Here is a 13,558-nt window from a genome sequence, read left to right as displayed (position 1 = left end):
CAAAGCCTCTTCTCTTAGACAACATGACAAAACCATAGCAGCTTGAGAGCAAAAATCGAGCCTCGTAAGAGGTGTTATGTTCCATAGGCAGATTGACATCTTAATGCGATACACATGAACTCAATTTTCTTTGCATACATGTACATTGCACTTGTAATGTTTCTGATATTGCTTCTCTCCTGAATAGCTCAGTCAGTAGAGCATCAGACTTTTAATCTGTGGTCCCTGTTCAAGTGAAAATATTGTTCTTTGCCACTAAAGTGCGCTTGAGAAGTTTCTTGAAATACCTCTAGATCAACCTAAGTCAAGGGACAGGACCCTGTTGCCTTGAGCCTTGCCGATTAAACTGACATTTCACATCCGTTTCCCCCAGCTGTGATGCTGTGCATTGGCTGTCATCCCAGGTTAGGCTAGCTAGTTCTGCTGGCAAGCTTGAAATATCAAAATCCTTCCTACTTTAAAAAAAATCATCACTTCTGAGCGTATCCTTTTTGAGTTAATTACTGAGATCATTCTCACAGCAAGTTCATTAGACCTTGTTCACTCATTGTAGTTCGGTGAGCAATTTCTATATTGGATGAGAGAAGGAGCAGACTTGTTCAAGTCACAGAATCCATTTACACTTAAACAACAGGAGCTTGTCAGTGGAGGGTGTACTTGCTCACACCTTTCTTTTCGATTCCTGTTGCATAAGGGAATAAGTGACAAGGGAAGTCATTTTGGAACAAACCTGTGAGGCAACTGTCTTTGAGGCAAAGTGTCTGTATCCAGGGAAGAACATGTGCATGTTCAAGTGCTTGCCCTGTACTTCATTCTCTGAAGTTTACTGAGAAAGACCTGACAGCAGTTGAACACCATTGGTTGTTGTCTGCTACCTTGTCTCTGTCTCTCTCTGTGTTCGCATGATAGGCACCACTGCATGCCATGCACCAGGCCTCCTTTCTTGTGAGGCTGTCCCTCATGACATCTATGGAGTGCATAATTGAAGACTAAGTAAAAGGATTCCCTTAAGATCTGAATACCTTTGGTTGTTGTCGTACATTGTCTCTGGCTCTCTCTGTGTTAAATGCAGACTGCTCAGGTCATGGTGTTGACAGCTTCTAGTATTTTCACTAGATCCAAAGCAGTGTCAAACCTGTTTTTACATTTAAATGTTTTCACTTGGTTTTACATTTTAATGTTAACAAAATAAGAAACAATACACATTATAAATGTTAGATAGCTACATATTTGTACTTCTTGTACAAATTAAGAAAATAATAGAACACTAATTTAGTTATGTGACATATTGACACCTGAGCAAGACATGAGTGAGGGATAAAAAGGCAGGATATTAGTCACACAAAGCACTGCCAAAAAGTTTTAAAAACACAGATGTGTGGAAGCTCATGAAGACAGGCTCAGCTTTAGTCCACAGTATGCTAAATGGGAAACACTGGAGGATGGTACATGAGGGGTTTAAATAGGGAGAGAGTTAATTAGAAGCAGGTGATCGTGATGGTTGATAAGTGTGTGATTGTGAACCGAGCAGTGGTCGTCGTGGGTGATTTGTGCGGATATGTGTGTACGTGTCTGTGTCTGCGTTCCTGGTTCGGTGCGGACCAGAACCTGACAACTTGTTTCCACTTGATATCAGAATTAGTTGAAGAGAATTTCTGGTCCCGTCCTTTATTGCAACTTAAATATAAACATGCTTTTGAGGGACCCTCCGGAGAATGTCGGAGGGGTACACAAGAGTTTAATTCTTATAAACTTTTTCAAGGGCAATTATGTAAACAACCCTCCTTTTTTTCCATATTGTTCTTTGAAGTTTCCACCATTATGCTCAAATTACACATGAAATTATAAAAGCTAGTCACCTATGAACCTGCGGGCTTATATAGAAGGGAAAATAAACTATGGACTATTTGTGCTCTGCATTCTTGCGTATTTATTTATGCTAGGCTGTACATAACGCAGCCTTAAAAACATGGGATAAAAATCCCCATGTAACACAATTCAGGTTCTGTCTAAATACATGGCTAGCTAGCTAGTTATTTTACAATCCCATTTAGCCCATATATCGTCGTGAATGTCCTGAACAAAACGCGCTGTACCTAATCCCCATAAATGACATATCTCTCAGTGAATAAAAACTCGTATGCTTCAACAGTATACAATGGGAGAAATGGCGATCACCTTTAAAAGGATTTCTTACTGTAGGCCTATTATAAACAACATGGAGGAAATAAAAATAAAAATACTTGAGTCAGACCGTGGGCACAGGCTGCTAATAAATCAGGTAAATGAAACTGGATGGACTGCTTAATTTTGTAACAACACAACATTTATGGTGACAAGGATGTTTCACACATACACTCTTAAGTGATGCTGACCTCAATATCCATATTTCACATTGTTACTGTAACACTATAGATGAACCTAAACCTCACATTCTCATCACGTTGATAAGCTTTTTGAAAGTTCCGCTCTGCACGTCTCTGAAAGGCAGGTGAGTTAATCTTCTGGAAACATAAAAGCATGATCTTAAATCTTTCACTTTGTTCTTATATGCGAGTTGTCAATAAGTCAAAATTCTTGTTAAAACTCTGGAACTCTGTTGCAGCTCAGTGTCTCTGTTTTGCATTGCCAGATCACTGGACAGGAGTATGTCCAGCTTTGACACACGTGCCCTGCGCTGACCAGTACCGCCAGCAACCACAACACATGTGGAGACGAAATGCTCTTTAACTACTTGTCCTTCCTCCACGTATATACACTCAAAACTCCAGTTTAGAGTGGTTAATGGCACTTACGCCAGCACACTGTACCGGTTTGTTCACCTGTAGTCAGAGATGCACGGACCCGTTGGTGCGTATGCGTAACTCGGAGCAGGTGCTGCTCTACAAGGTTATGCTGCTGCTTATTGTCACTCTCTCACGACCACAAGCCCTCATCTACTTTAACAAGGCTAAGTCACTGATAATGTAATAACAAACATGTTTGACAAAATACTAGGTCATGGTTTGCAGTCTGAAGTATTTCTGACCTGCTGAGAGTTAGCCTGATTTGATTTAGCTTGTTCTTAACCTTTGTTTAGTATGTTACGTAAAAGCTCACTCATTAGGGGTTTTTTTTAATAGGCTGTAGTAATTTCAGGAGCTCAGGCAGGGGCATACTTATATTTATGAGTGGCTATGCAACACCCACTGAAATAAAAGCTGAGGATGTCATTGCAGAGGTAGGAGGAGCCAGAGCAGAATATTACAGAATATTACATTGCTTGAATAGTGGCTCTGTCTGCCCTGGGGGTATTATTGAAACCCAAAGGCTGAAAGGATGGGGAGAGAGAGAGAGAGAGAGAGAGAGAGAGAGAGAGAGAGAGAGAGAGAGAGAGAGAGAGAGAGAAAGAGAGAGAGAGAGAGAGAGCATGTGTGAACATATTCTTGTCACGGTACGGCCCCTCCCCCCAAACGTCTCCCCGTGTGCGTTTGCTTGTGTGTGTGTGTGTGTGTGTTCATCCGTGTGGCCACGCTCACTTGTGTTTCACGCCTGCCCTTCGTTGTGTTGTTATTGTTTGCGTATATAAGTCCTTTGTGTAAACGTTAACGTTGTCAGTGTTTGATCCCACGATAGCCTTATTGCTACGTTGTCTTCCATGTCTCTAAATAAACATCGTTGTATGCATCATGGCTCCTCTTTTGTATCCTGCCAATCCTCCCTGCGTTACAATTATGATAAAATTTGATAAAATACAAGATCATAGTTTGCAGTCTGAAGTACTTTTGACCTGCTGAGAGTTAGCCTGATTTGAGTTAGCCTGTTCCTAACCTTTGTTTAGTATGTTGCGTAAAAGCTGATGGAAATATTTCAGATGTAACATACATCTAACTGACCTAGTAGAGCAAAATTACAGAATTTTAAGGAGGAAGTGACGTTCTTGGGGCATATCATTAAGGGAAATACACACAAGCTGTCTCAAAACCGACCACAAGCCCTAATTTCGCTACCTAAACCATAGTGGCATACTCCCATCTTACTCTTTTAGTCCCACACGCAGTACACCGAATACTGCAGGACCAAAGAGTGTCACACTTCTCAGCCCAGTGGTAGCTGAGATACCACACCACCCTCTTAGATATGCCTAATATAACTGTCAAAAGGTGTATAACACTGAACCCAGCTACACTCCTTCCTACGGAGGAGGATGGAGATCCACAAGACTGCACAGCAATCTTAGCTGAAGTATATATACCGCGGGTTGATCTCTTGGAAGAAGCCATAAGTAACCCAGACCTATGCCTCTATGTGGATGGGTCAGCAAGCAGGGACGACACAGGGGTCAATAGGGAAGCATACGCGGTAGTAACAGATCATGAAATACTTAAAACAGAAGTATTACCATCCTCCTATTCAGCGCAGGCTGCTGAACTAATAGCACTGACGGAAGCATGCAAACTAGCTGCAGACAAAACTGTTAATGATTTTGGAGCCATATGGAAACATAGGCAATTCCTGACAAGCTCGGGGAAATATATTAGACATCGCCATCTTGCTAGAAGCCATTTTGCTGCCAAAGACAATTGCAGTTGTTAAGTGTGCAGCTCACAAGACTACAGAAGACCAAATCAGCAAGGGGAATAATTTTGCAGATAGAGTAGCAAAGGCAGCTGCAACTAAAACCGCTGTGCAAGCAATACAGGAAACCGCTGCTACCCCGCAGGCCACATTACGGGAGATTCAGTCATGGGCTACCGCCACCGAGCGCACCAGGTGGAGATAACTAGACTGCACAGTGTACAATGGTGCTTGGACACACACACCTACGGGCAAACCTTGCCTACCCAAATCATACGTGCAGGGCCTAATCAGAATTGCTCATGGGCGTAGCCATATGAGCAAAGGGGGAATCGTGGACAGCATATTAAAGTACTGGTTGAGTTGGAACTGTGTTGAGTAGGGTGTTAAAGGCAAGGCCTACCCTTTCAACACTCGGAACCGTCAAGAAACCCATAAGATGGGTGTGTTGGTGCTTGTGATACTTGGGGTCTGGCATAGTGTCCACTTGAGTACATCCGAACGTATAACCTGGGATACCTCCTCCTCCGGTTATTGGACCAGGTTAAACAACGGCTATTTTAGCACCTCTAACAAGGAACAAATCCCATGGTATCAAGCCTTCAATAAGCCAGTGCAGCAGACAATTACAGGTCACCTAAGAGAAAACACCACAAAGCAGAGTCAAATCATTAGGGTTCCGTCTGGTTCTTATGATTATTCTGCAAACAGAAACTATGTATGGGACATCAGAACTGATAGTGAAGTTAAACAGTCAATCTTACTATTGCCAGTGCGCCCGGGGATGGAAATGCCATTCAGGTAAAGTTACGAGGAAACTGGAACAATCCCAATGGTAGCTATCTGTGCTGTATAGAAAGGGTGGGGGCTGACATTTGTGTGCCTCTGACACATGTAGCACTGCCACATAGAGAAAATCAGACACAGCTAACACAGTCAGAACATAGACTGCATATTAACATGGATGAAGAATCCCACGACTTATCAGAAGACTTGTTGCCATTTCAGGGTCCCAACGCCACTGAGGCAGAACGATTAGCAGCTAAATGCCAGCAAAATACAGCGTGTATGTCAGTCATTGTGCATGCCCAACATATCGAGCAAGAGTGCCTGGTGTGCCAGCATACCAGTGTTCCATGGACTGTAATCCCTCTGAAAAACGCAGACGTAGGAGAAGTGAATATGACAATCTCTATGTGCCAGGTTATTAACCAGACCTCAAACTGTCCCAGTCCCACTAACCCCGCACCACCGAAAATGATGCTGCATGTGGCAGCTAGTAAGGGTGAGATATTTGTATAGCAGATGAAGCAGCAGGTGCCGGAAGGCTGGTCCAGATGCGTCGACTATGTGCAGGTGCACAGCAACGGCACTTGCAGTGACTCCAATAGCAGTTCCCTGTGGAATTGCTCCATGACAACCCTGCAGGGGTATTGGAATGTAATGCGGGTCGGTGGTTCGGTGGCCTATGGTGAATTGCCACAGAACTGGACTGGATGTTGTTATCCAGCTGTAGTGCGCCCAAGGACACAGGTGTATACACTTCCCCATGCCAAGCAGCACAGGGTGAGGAGAGACATAACCAGCATAGACTCTTGTGGTAGAATTCTGAGGGACCCATGGACCACTCCGGGTGAAACCATTGGTTGGTCCCTTTTCCTGGGCGGTGGCACAGTAGCAGCCCTGCAAAAGATCAGTGGCTTAGCTTATCAGTTACTGCAAGTAGTTAATGACACCTTAGCAGCAATAGGTGCCGTAAAGATAGAACAACAAGCGATAAGGGCAGTAGTGCTTCAACATAGAATGGTATTAAATCTCCTAACCATGAAGGAAGGAGGAGTGTGCAAAATGATTAACACTTCCTGCTGTTTTTACATTCCAGATCTCAGCGCTAATATTACTGATTATATGAATCATATGTGATCTGCCTTCACTCCGCAGCCTACAGTTCCAGTAGCGGCTGTAGCGTTGCCCATTCTGCTACCCATTCTTCTTCTTTTTCTTCTTCTTCTGTGTTTACCTCCTTTTTTGTCATTGCGTGTCAGACGTCTTTCTAGTGTGTTCACCATGCCAGCGCTCAGCGGCCATGCCAATGACCAACCGCAGCTCAGTGAAGACATTCTGCTCCCCAAGATGGGCGGTGCTGGTGATCCACATGAAGACATCGTAGTGCTATTTGCTGAATAAATGTGTGATAATGTGTGATATAGAATAAAGGGGGGAAATGTTGTGGAAATTTACCTTACTTCATTTTGTGGAAATTTACTTTGCTTTATTTTACTTTGCTTTATGTTTCTATAGTCACAGCATAACAGTCTGCAGATAAGCATGTGAGTCAGGTACACCAGCTGCTCACATACCGTTCTAACCATAGAGATAGAAGAAGCCTTCAGCGCTCAGGCTAACCAAAACATGAATTAGCAGATACTCTGTAGGAGTCGTTTTTCTTTTTTTTCTCTTTCTTCTGTTCTGTGTATAAGGGGAGGGGGACCGTACTGCGGGTCAGTCCTCTTACTCTGTTATACAGGGGACAGAACTCAATAAACTTTTACTCTTTACTACTCAATGCATAAAGCTGTCTGTGTTTGATGTGCTCTCATTTTCCCACCACATCCATTTAGCAGTACTTCTGAATAAACGAAATGGCTTAAAACAGCTGAGGGGATGTTTGAAACTGAGTGATAAGATGTTCAGCAATTTATATATGATAATACAAGGCAGTAAATTAAATTGGGCTGAACTGGACAATAGTACCTGGCATGAAAAGTATGTCGTAGAAAGAGTAACAAAAAACTCAACCTCTCACCTCGCGCTCTGAGATGTCTTCGTCACTGTCTGTAGTGTCCTCTAGGATACTTCTGCCCTCACTAAAGTGTGTCAACCTGACCGGGTCAAACATCTCTTGAACATAATAACTACACAATGGAAAATCAGCTTCAAGTGCTGCATTGAGCAAGAGTGCACTGTAAATGGCCAGATATAAATGGCAATGTCAGTAGTAAATTTATATATGCAGTCATGGAACAGGACCTAGCTGTAGAGCACAGCTTTAAGGTGCATATTATGATGTGCTCTTACCAATCATCCTCCTGGCTGTGTCTTGCTCTTTTGGCCAAATGTTTCTCTTCCAAAGCAGACAGACCAGACTCGCTGCATATTACTCTGTGCACTATAAATAAACCACATGTATAATGCCTTGTAAACAATGGAAGAAGGGAAATTTGAACTGTGACTACTCTGTTAAAGGGGCGGATAAGGCACCCCACCCAAACCCCCGAAAGCTGTTCTGTTATCCCTAATTGCTATGCAATAGTCCTGTGATTAACTCAAAGGCTGGAGAAGTTTCACCTTTCTCTATTTGAATCCTGAAGGCTGTTCGGTTCCGTCGCCCACAATCCATCCTGTGTAATTAAACATTCACATCATAACTCGACACCGTGTAATAGGGCAAACTCACTCGGATCGGGGAAAGGATCACAGACTACCTGTACTGCTGCTGCAACTCTGCGGCCATTCCAACAACATCCACATACATTCCAGCAACATCCTATTATAGGACACAGTGTATCTGGCTTAAGTACACCCATTTAATAGCATGTTGGACCTTCTTTGGCCTCCAGAACTGCAGCAATTCTTTCTGGCATAGTTTCCACTATATGCTGAAAATACTCTGCAGGAATCTTGGTCCAATCTTCATGGGATATTTTCTCTCAAATTACATAGAGGGACTGACATGTTCTAAACTGCCTGTTATACCTTTACCCAGGGATGTTCTATAGGATTAAGATCTGGGGACTGTGAAGGCCAGGAAAACATTGAAAATTTGCTGTCTTGATACTGGAACAAATCCGTGATTATACAACCCTTGCGGCAGGGTTTCTTGTCTTGTTGAAAGTGTCCTTCTGCCATAGTTTAAGCAGCTGCATGAAGGGATGCACTCGGTCGCAATACATAGGTAAGCCCTTCTGTTCAAACATCTACTGATTTCAGAGGACCCATGGTGTGCCAAGAAAACATTCCTCACACCTTTATGCCACCTCTACCAGCTTGAACTGTTGACACCTGACAGGAAGGACTCTTTAATTCATGCTGCTTATGCCAAATTCTTACCCTCCCATCATCATAGTGCAACAGAATTTTGGATACATCTGACAAGATGATGTTCCACTGTTTAGTTTTCTGCTCTTCTGCCCACTGGAGTCTTGCCGTTCTGTTTGCCTCAGACAGCAATGACACTCGAACAGATCATCTGAACAGGTCATCCAAATGTGCTAAGGTGATGACCTGTGCATTCAGACATGTTAGTTGGAGCAACAGCATTGTATCTGGCTGCAATTTGCTTGACCGTGCACCACTTGATCATCAGAATTATTCTTGATGTCATCCTCCTTTGATCCCTTTCAAAATATTGGTCCTGGTTAGTCTGGTCCATGCCTCGTTCGCAGTTCGCTTCGCTCAGACCACTTGACTTTCCCATTCTAATGTTTACATGGCGTTTTTTGCAATTAGTCAAAACTGACCTTTCATGACCTTCATTATAAACTTTTCTAAGCAGTCATGACCTCACCCTGTCATAATATTTACTATCATATCTTCCCTGTGTCCAAAGTGATCTCATGGCAGGAATTTTCTAGCCAACCATTTCTAAGTCAAGCCAATTCAAGCAGAAATGCCACTGAGAGTGTTTCTGATGAACTCCTGTCATTGTACTAAGTCAGTAAGAAAGGGTTAACTACATAAAAATAAAAGTGAATGACTTAAAAGTTTGATCATTTTAACTGAATCTATATTTTATGGAATGGTGTAATTAACCTTCATTATAAACTTTCCTTAGTCGTCATGGCCTGTCCCTGCCAGAATATTTACTATCAGATTTTCCCTGTGTCCAAAGTGATATCATGGCAGGAATTTTCCCAAGTGTTTACATTAAAGGAATCTGACTATACTGATTACTCTTTGCCAGCTAACAGCAAATAAAAGATGCTGGATTTTGGATTATGTGAGTATATAACACGTGACTGTGTTTGTGTCAGAGAAGGGAGAGGAGAGGCTTTGTCTCCAGCCTCCCGCTGCTTGCCGCTGTTCAGCTTCTCACTCCTGAGATCCTTCTCGTTCTCCTTCTCCCCATTGCGTCCCACTCCGCCAATGCTGCTGCAACTTCAACTGCTGACAAAGTGCACCAGCTCAAAGCGTGGTCTAGAGCCAAATTTCAACACGGGCATCTTCCTCATTGGCTCATCTCCTCAGAGGGGCAACACATGCACAGTTTCAGCTCCTATCGATGCCTACGTAGAACCTTATAAAATCAAACTGACAATGACAAGGAAACCATATTTTCAACACCTCCAGCACAAGTAGTAGTTTTTAGCAATGCACTACTTTTAGTGGTTGTTGAGCATCTGGAAAGAATGCAAGTCACCAGGGTAACATCATCAAGAAGCCCTTTTAGACTTACTTCCATCAGATGAATTCGGCCTCTTTTTTGCTTCAGTATTTGGGACTAATTCGTAGGAGGGCATTTTGCCAACATGAATCCCCTCTGCCATGTCATGCACTCTCTGCATCAGTTGTGGGCCATACCTGCTAGACCAAACATTTACATTCTGAATACTTTGGCTCAAGTTGTTAAAATCTTAGTATAAAAATCAACACTTTTATCTGTATCTTAATTTCAGGCTGATTTAACAAGTAGATAAGCTAACGTAGTGAGCGGTTGTCTTGGCTTGTCCTAATGGCAGTCAGGGGCCAAAACACTTACTGTAACACTTTATACTTATAACACACTTTCCTTAACTATTACAGATGCCGTTTAACAATGTTCTATTTTTAAAATATGGAAACAGCAACTCAGCACATAAGGCGTTAGACCATACCTGCATGCTAAGAACACATGGTTCACTCAGACCATCGATAGAGACAACAGCTGATCTAAGTCTCTTGCTTCGTAATTTTCAACGTGCTTGTTTATGAATAACTTTCGAGCTAACCACTGCTTATCACTTTCAAAGTGTTGTCAGAATTTATTGATATGAAAGGCTCTCGTCATGCTGATAATTGTCTGGTAGGACCAACTGACAACGTTATTGCCCCGACATACGCCCGGTGAGAAAAGCATTGTGGGAATTTCAAATATGGCCTGTGCAATGCTCGGTTTGCCTGCTAGTGCCTGATCTTCGAGCAGGGAACCTCCAGCTTTGGTCACGTTCTGCCCAGAAATCTATCCGCTTCAAGATTGGTCTAATGGGCCAGTCATTGCTCATCCTCCGCCGCTCTTGTTCAGTCGGCAGAGGGTGGATTTTCATCCAGCTCTGTCTCTGTCCCATTGTCAAATGCGCTAACATTTGCTGAACTTGAATCTTTTTAATTCTATGGCAGGGGTAACATTCCAGAACTGTTGTCAGTGTAGATCATTTGAATAAATGACTGTTCTGTTTGCCTGCTACGAGCTGCCATAGCTGCAGGTGTTTGGTGACTAGACCAGTCAGCATGCAGGAGTCTGCCTATGTTCAGTTAGAACAGGCATCAGTAAGACAAGACTCGCTGTACTCACTCATTATCTTAATACTGTTCATTAAATTAAGTCAGCGGTTTATATTGAGTTTACGTCATTTGGTACGACGACTCTACAGTCTTGAATTGATTTATGCAGTGTAATATGGATATAAATGTTAAAATGTTCTATTACAGAACACGACACCTGTTGCGTTTTATATTGGTAAATATCTGATATGACCGCTGTAACATAAAGTTGCGGTTATAAGTACGTGAAACATTTTGATCAACTGAAATGTAGATGTATGTACATGCAATATATTTGTGATTATGTAAATCAAACAGCTATTCTTATTCTTATGGCTAGCTAAATTGATTGCAATTTCGTCGTCTTCAAGGCATGGCATGGTGTTTATTCATTCTTTGGCATACAAAATGACACCTTTTCACGTTTTGGAACTACAAATATGGCGGCCTTTTTTCTTTAGCGTTTTAATGACGTAAAAGCAGAGTCTCACCGTAAAGTCGGGCAGGAGGATCTGGACTCATTTATTTCTTCGTATCTTCCGCCATCTAGCGGTCAATAACGGGTAGTCTTGAACTGATTTCTATCGCGTAATACTTCGGATATAAATGTTTAAATTTCCTGTTGCAGAACAGACAAAGTATAGTCAACCAGTTCTAACCTTTTGATAAAAACTTGAACTTCAAAGTAGGTGAATCTATTTCCTTAAACCAATCAGATCACAGTTCATTTACATAACATCAATGCTTTGAGTGCTTTAGATATGAGAACATCACAGTGATCTTTCTGCTCACACATCAGTCAGTCTATAATTCTGTATTATGTGTTTCTATAGCTTCCAACTTTCATGAGTTCCTTGAATCTGTGGAGAAAAGTGCAGACCAATGTAGTTTCTTATTTGTGAACATTTATACATTTATTGTAATTTATTTATCATTTAAATGTTTTAATTCTTTTAATTTATAGACATAAGGATACAGAAAACAGTTCATATATGTATAGTACATCAATCAATGTATAACACTTTTAGTACTTAGTATATGAATCAATGTATAATATTTGGACTGCTTTAACACCAGTACAAAAGTTTAATATAATAAAGAAATAATGCACTGTGATTACGTGTGGCGGCACGAGTGCCGTAGGGCGAGGGGCAGGACGCACAGACTCCACTGACTGGGACGAACATTTATTAACATAAATGACAGCGGCACTCATGTATTAGAAACAATAAACATGGACCTGAAACAAATGAAGTTAAACAAACATAATACACAAGAATACATCTAACATAAACACGTTACATTCAGACATTACACCGACAATGACCAACACCCTGTACACTTTAACACGGGTTTATATACATTGAGACGAACAAGGTGCAGGTGTGGTTGCAAACACAGCCCTCCCACTGAACGTGGCAGGCCAAACCACATGACTCGGGGGAGGCTAACATTCCATGACATTATGCTTCATCTTGTAAAAGCTTTACATGACTGAGAATTTCAGCTTTTTCAGAGGACCTATTTAATTCTTTCTTACATTGTACTTCTTTCCATTCCTAGTCTAATCTTGAAATAAATTTAATTTTAATGGAAGTCTTCATAATGTGTGTTTCAGGTTATGCAAATACTTTGGGAGTTGTTTAAATCAGTCAATCTACTGAATTCCCCACCAACAACAGTATGAATAATTAATTGTCATTTACATTTATAACTTTTAACATACTAGTAGCATGTGAGTTTCATGAATTTGTACTTCATTAACTATTTGTATCACATTATTTACATTACTGTTGTAATAGTAATAGTAAAAATTCAATGGTAATAGGGCACATTGATTTGACACAGTTCAATGGCATTAAACTGCTATTAAATGAGTTCCAGTGAAGTAACTTGCTACTTGAGTATTCTTGTAACAGATACTTTCTTACTTTTACTTAAGTAATAATTTAAATGACTACTTTTACTTCTACTTCAGTAGTTATTATTTTAAAGTAACAGTAATTTTACTTGATGACAGTTTTGCCTACTCTACCGACCTCTCTCTGTATTACAGTTAATGTCTTGATCTTTATCAAAAACCCATGTAGTGCCTGCATGGAGGGATTTCGTGTTGTATTGGAAAACTGTAATAAATGTCTATATAACTGTACCCATCTTTCAGCTACGTACTCAGCTGCCACTAAAAATAGGGATTTCACATATTTTTTAAACTTTTGACTTATTTTCCCAATGACCAAAATGTCAGCGCAACCCTGTAGTAACATCACAATGTCTATGACGTCACAATGGCTACGACATCACTACATCTATTTTAAAGGTGAGCGCAAGCATCTATATGTTATTTCACTTGACACACTTCAGCAGTTCAAAGGTTGGGAGACAATAGGGTGAATTAAACCTAACCATAGGTGGTGGATTACTACTGAATTTTACAGAACAAGGTACAGTGGAATCTTTAGTCTCTTAGGGATCATTTTGA

The sequence above is a fragment of the Electrophorus electricus genome, unplaced genomic scaffold (assembly GCF_041902795.1).
Source record: "Electrophorus electricus isolate QZ-2024a unplaced genomic scaffold, ASM4190279v1 Scaffold47, whole genome shotgun sequence".
In the NCBI taxonomy this organism is placed as follows: Eukaryota; Metazoa; Chordata; class Actinopteri; order Gymnotiformes; family Gymnotidae; genus Electrophorus; species Electrophorus electricus.
The sequence above is the reverse complement of the archived record's forward strand: the minus strand, read 5'-3'. Positions refer to the sequence as shown.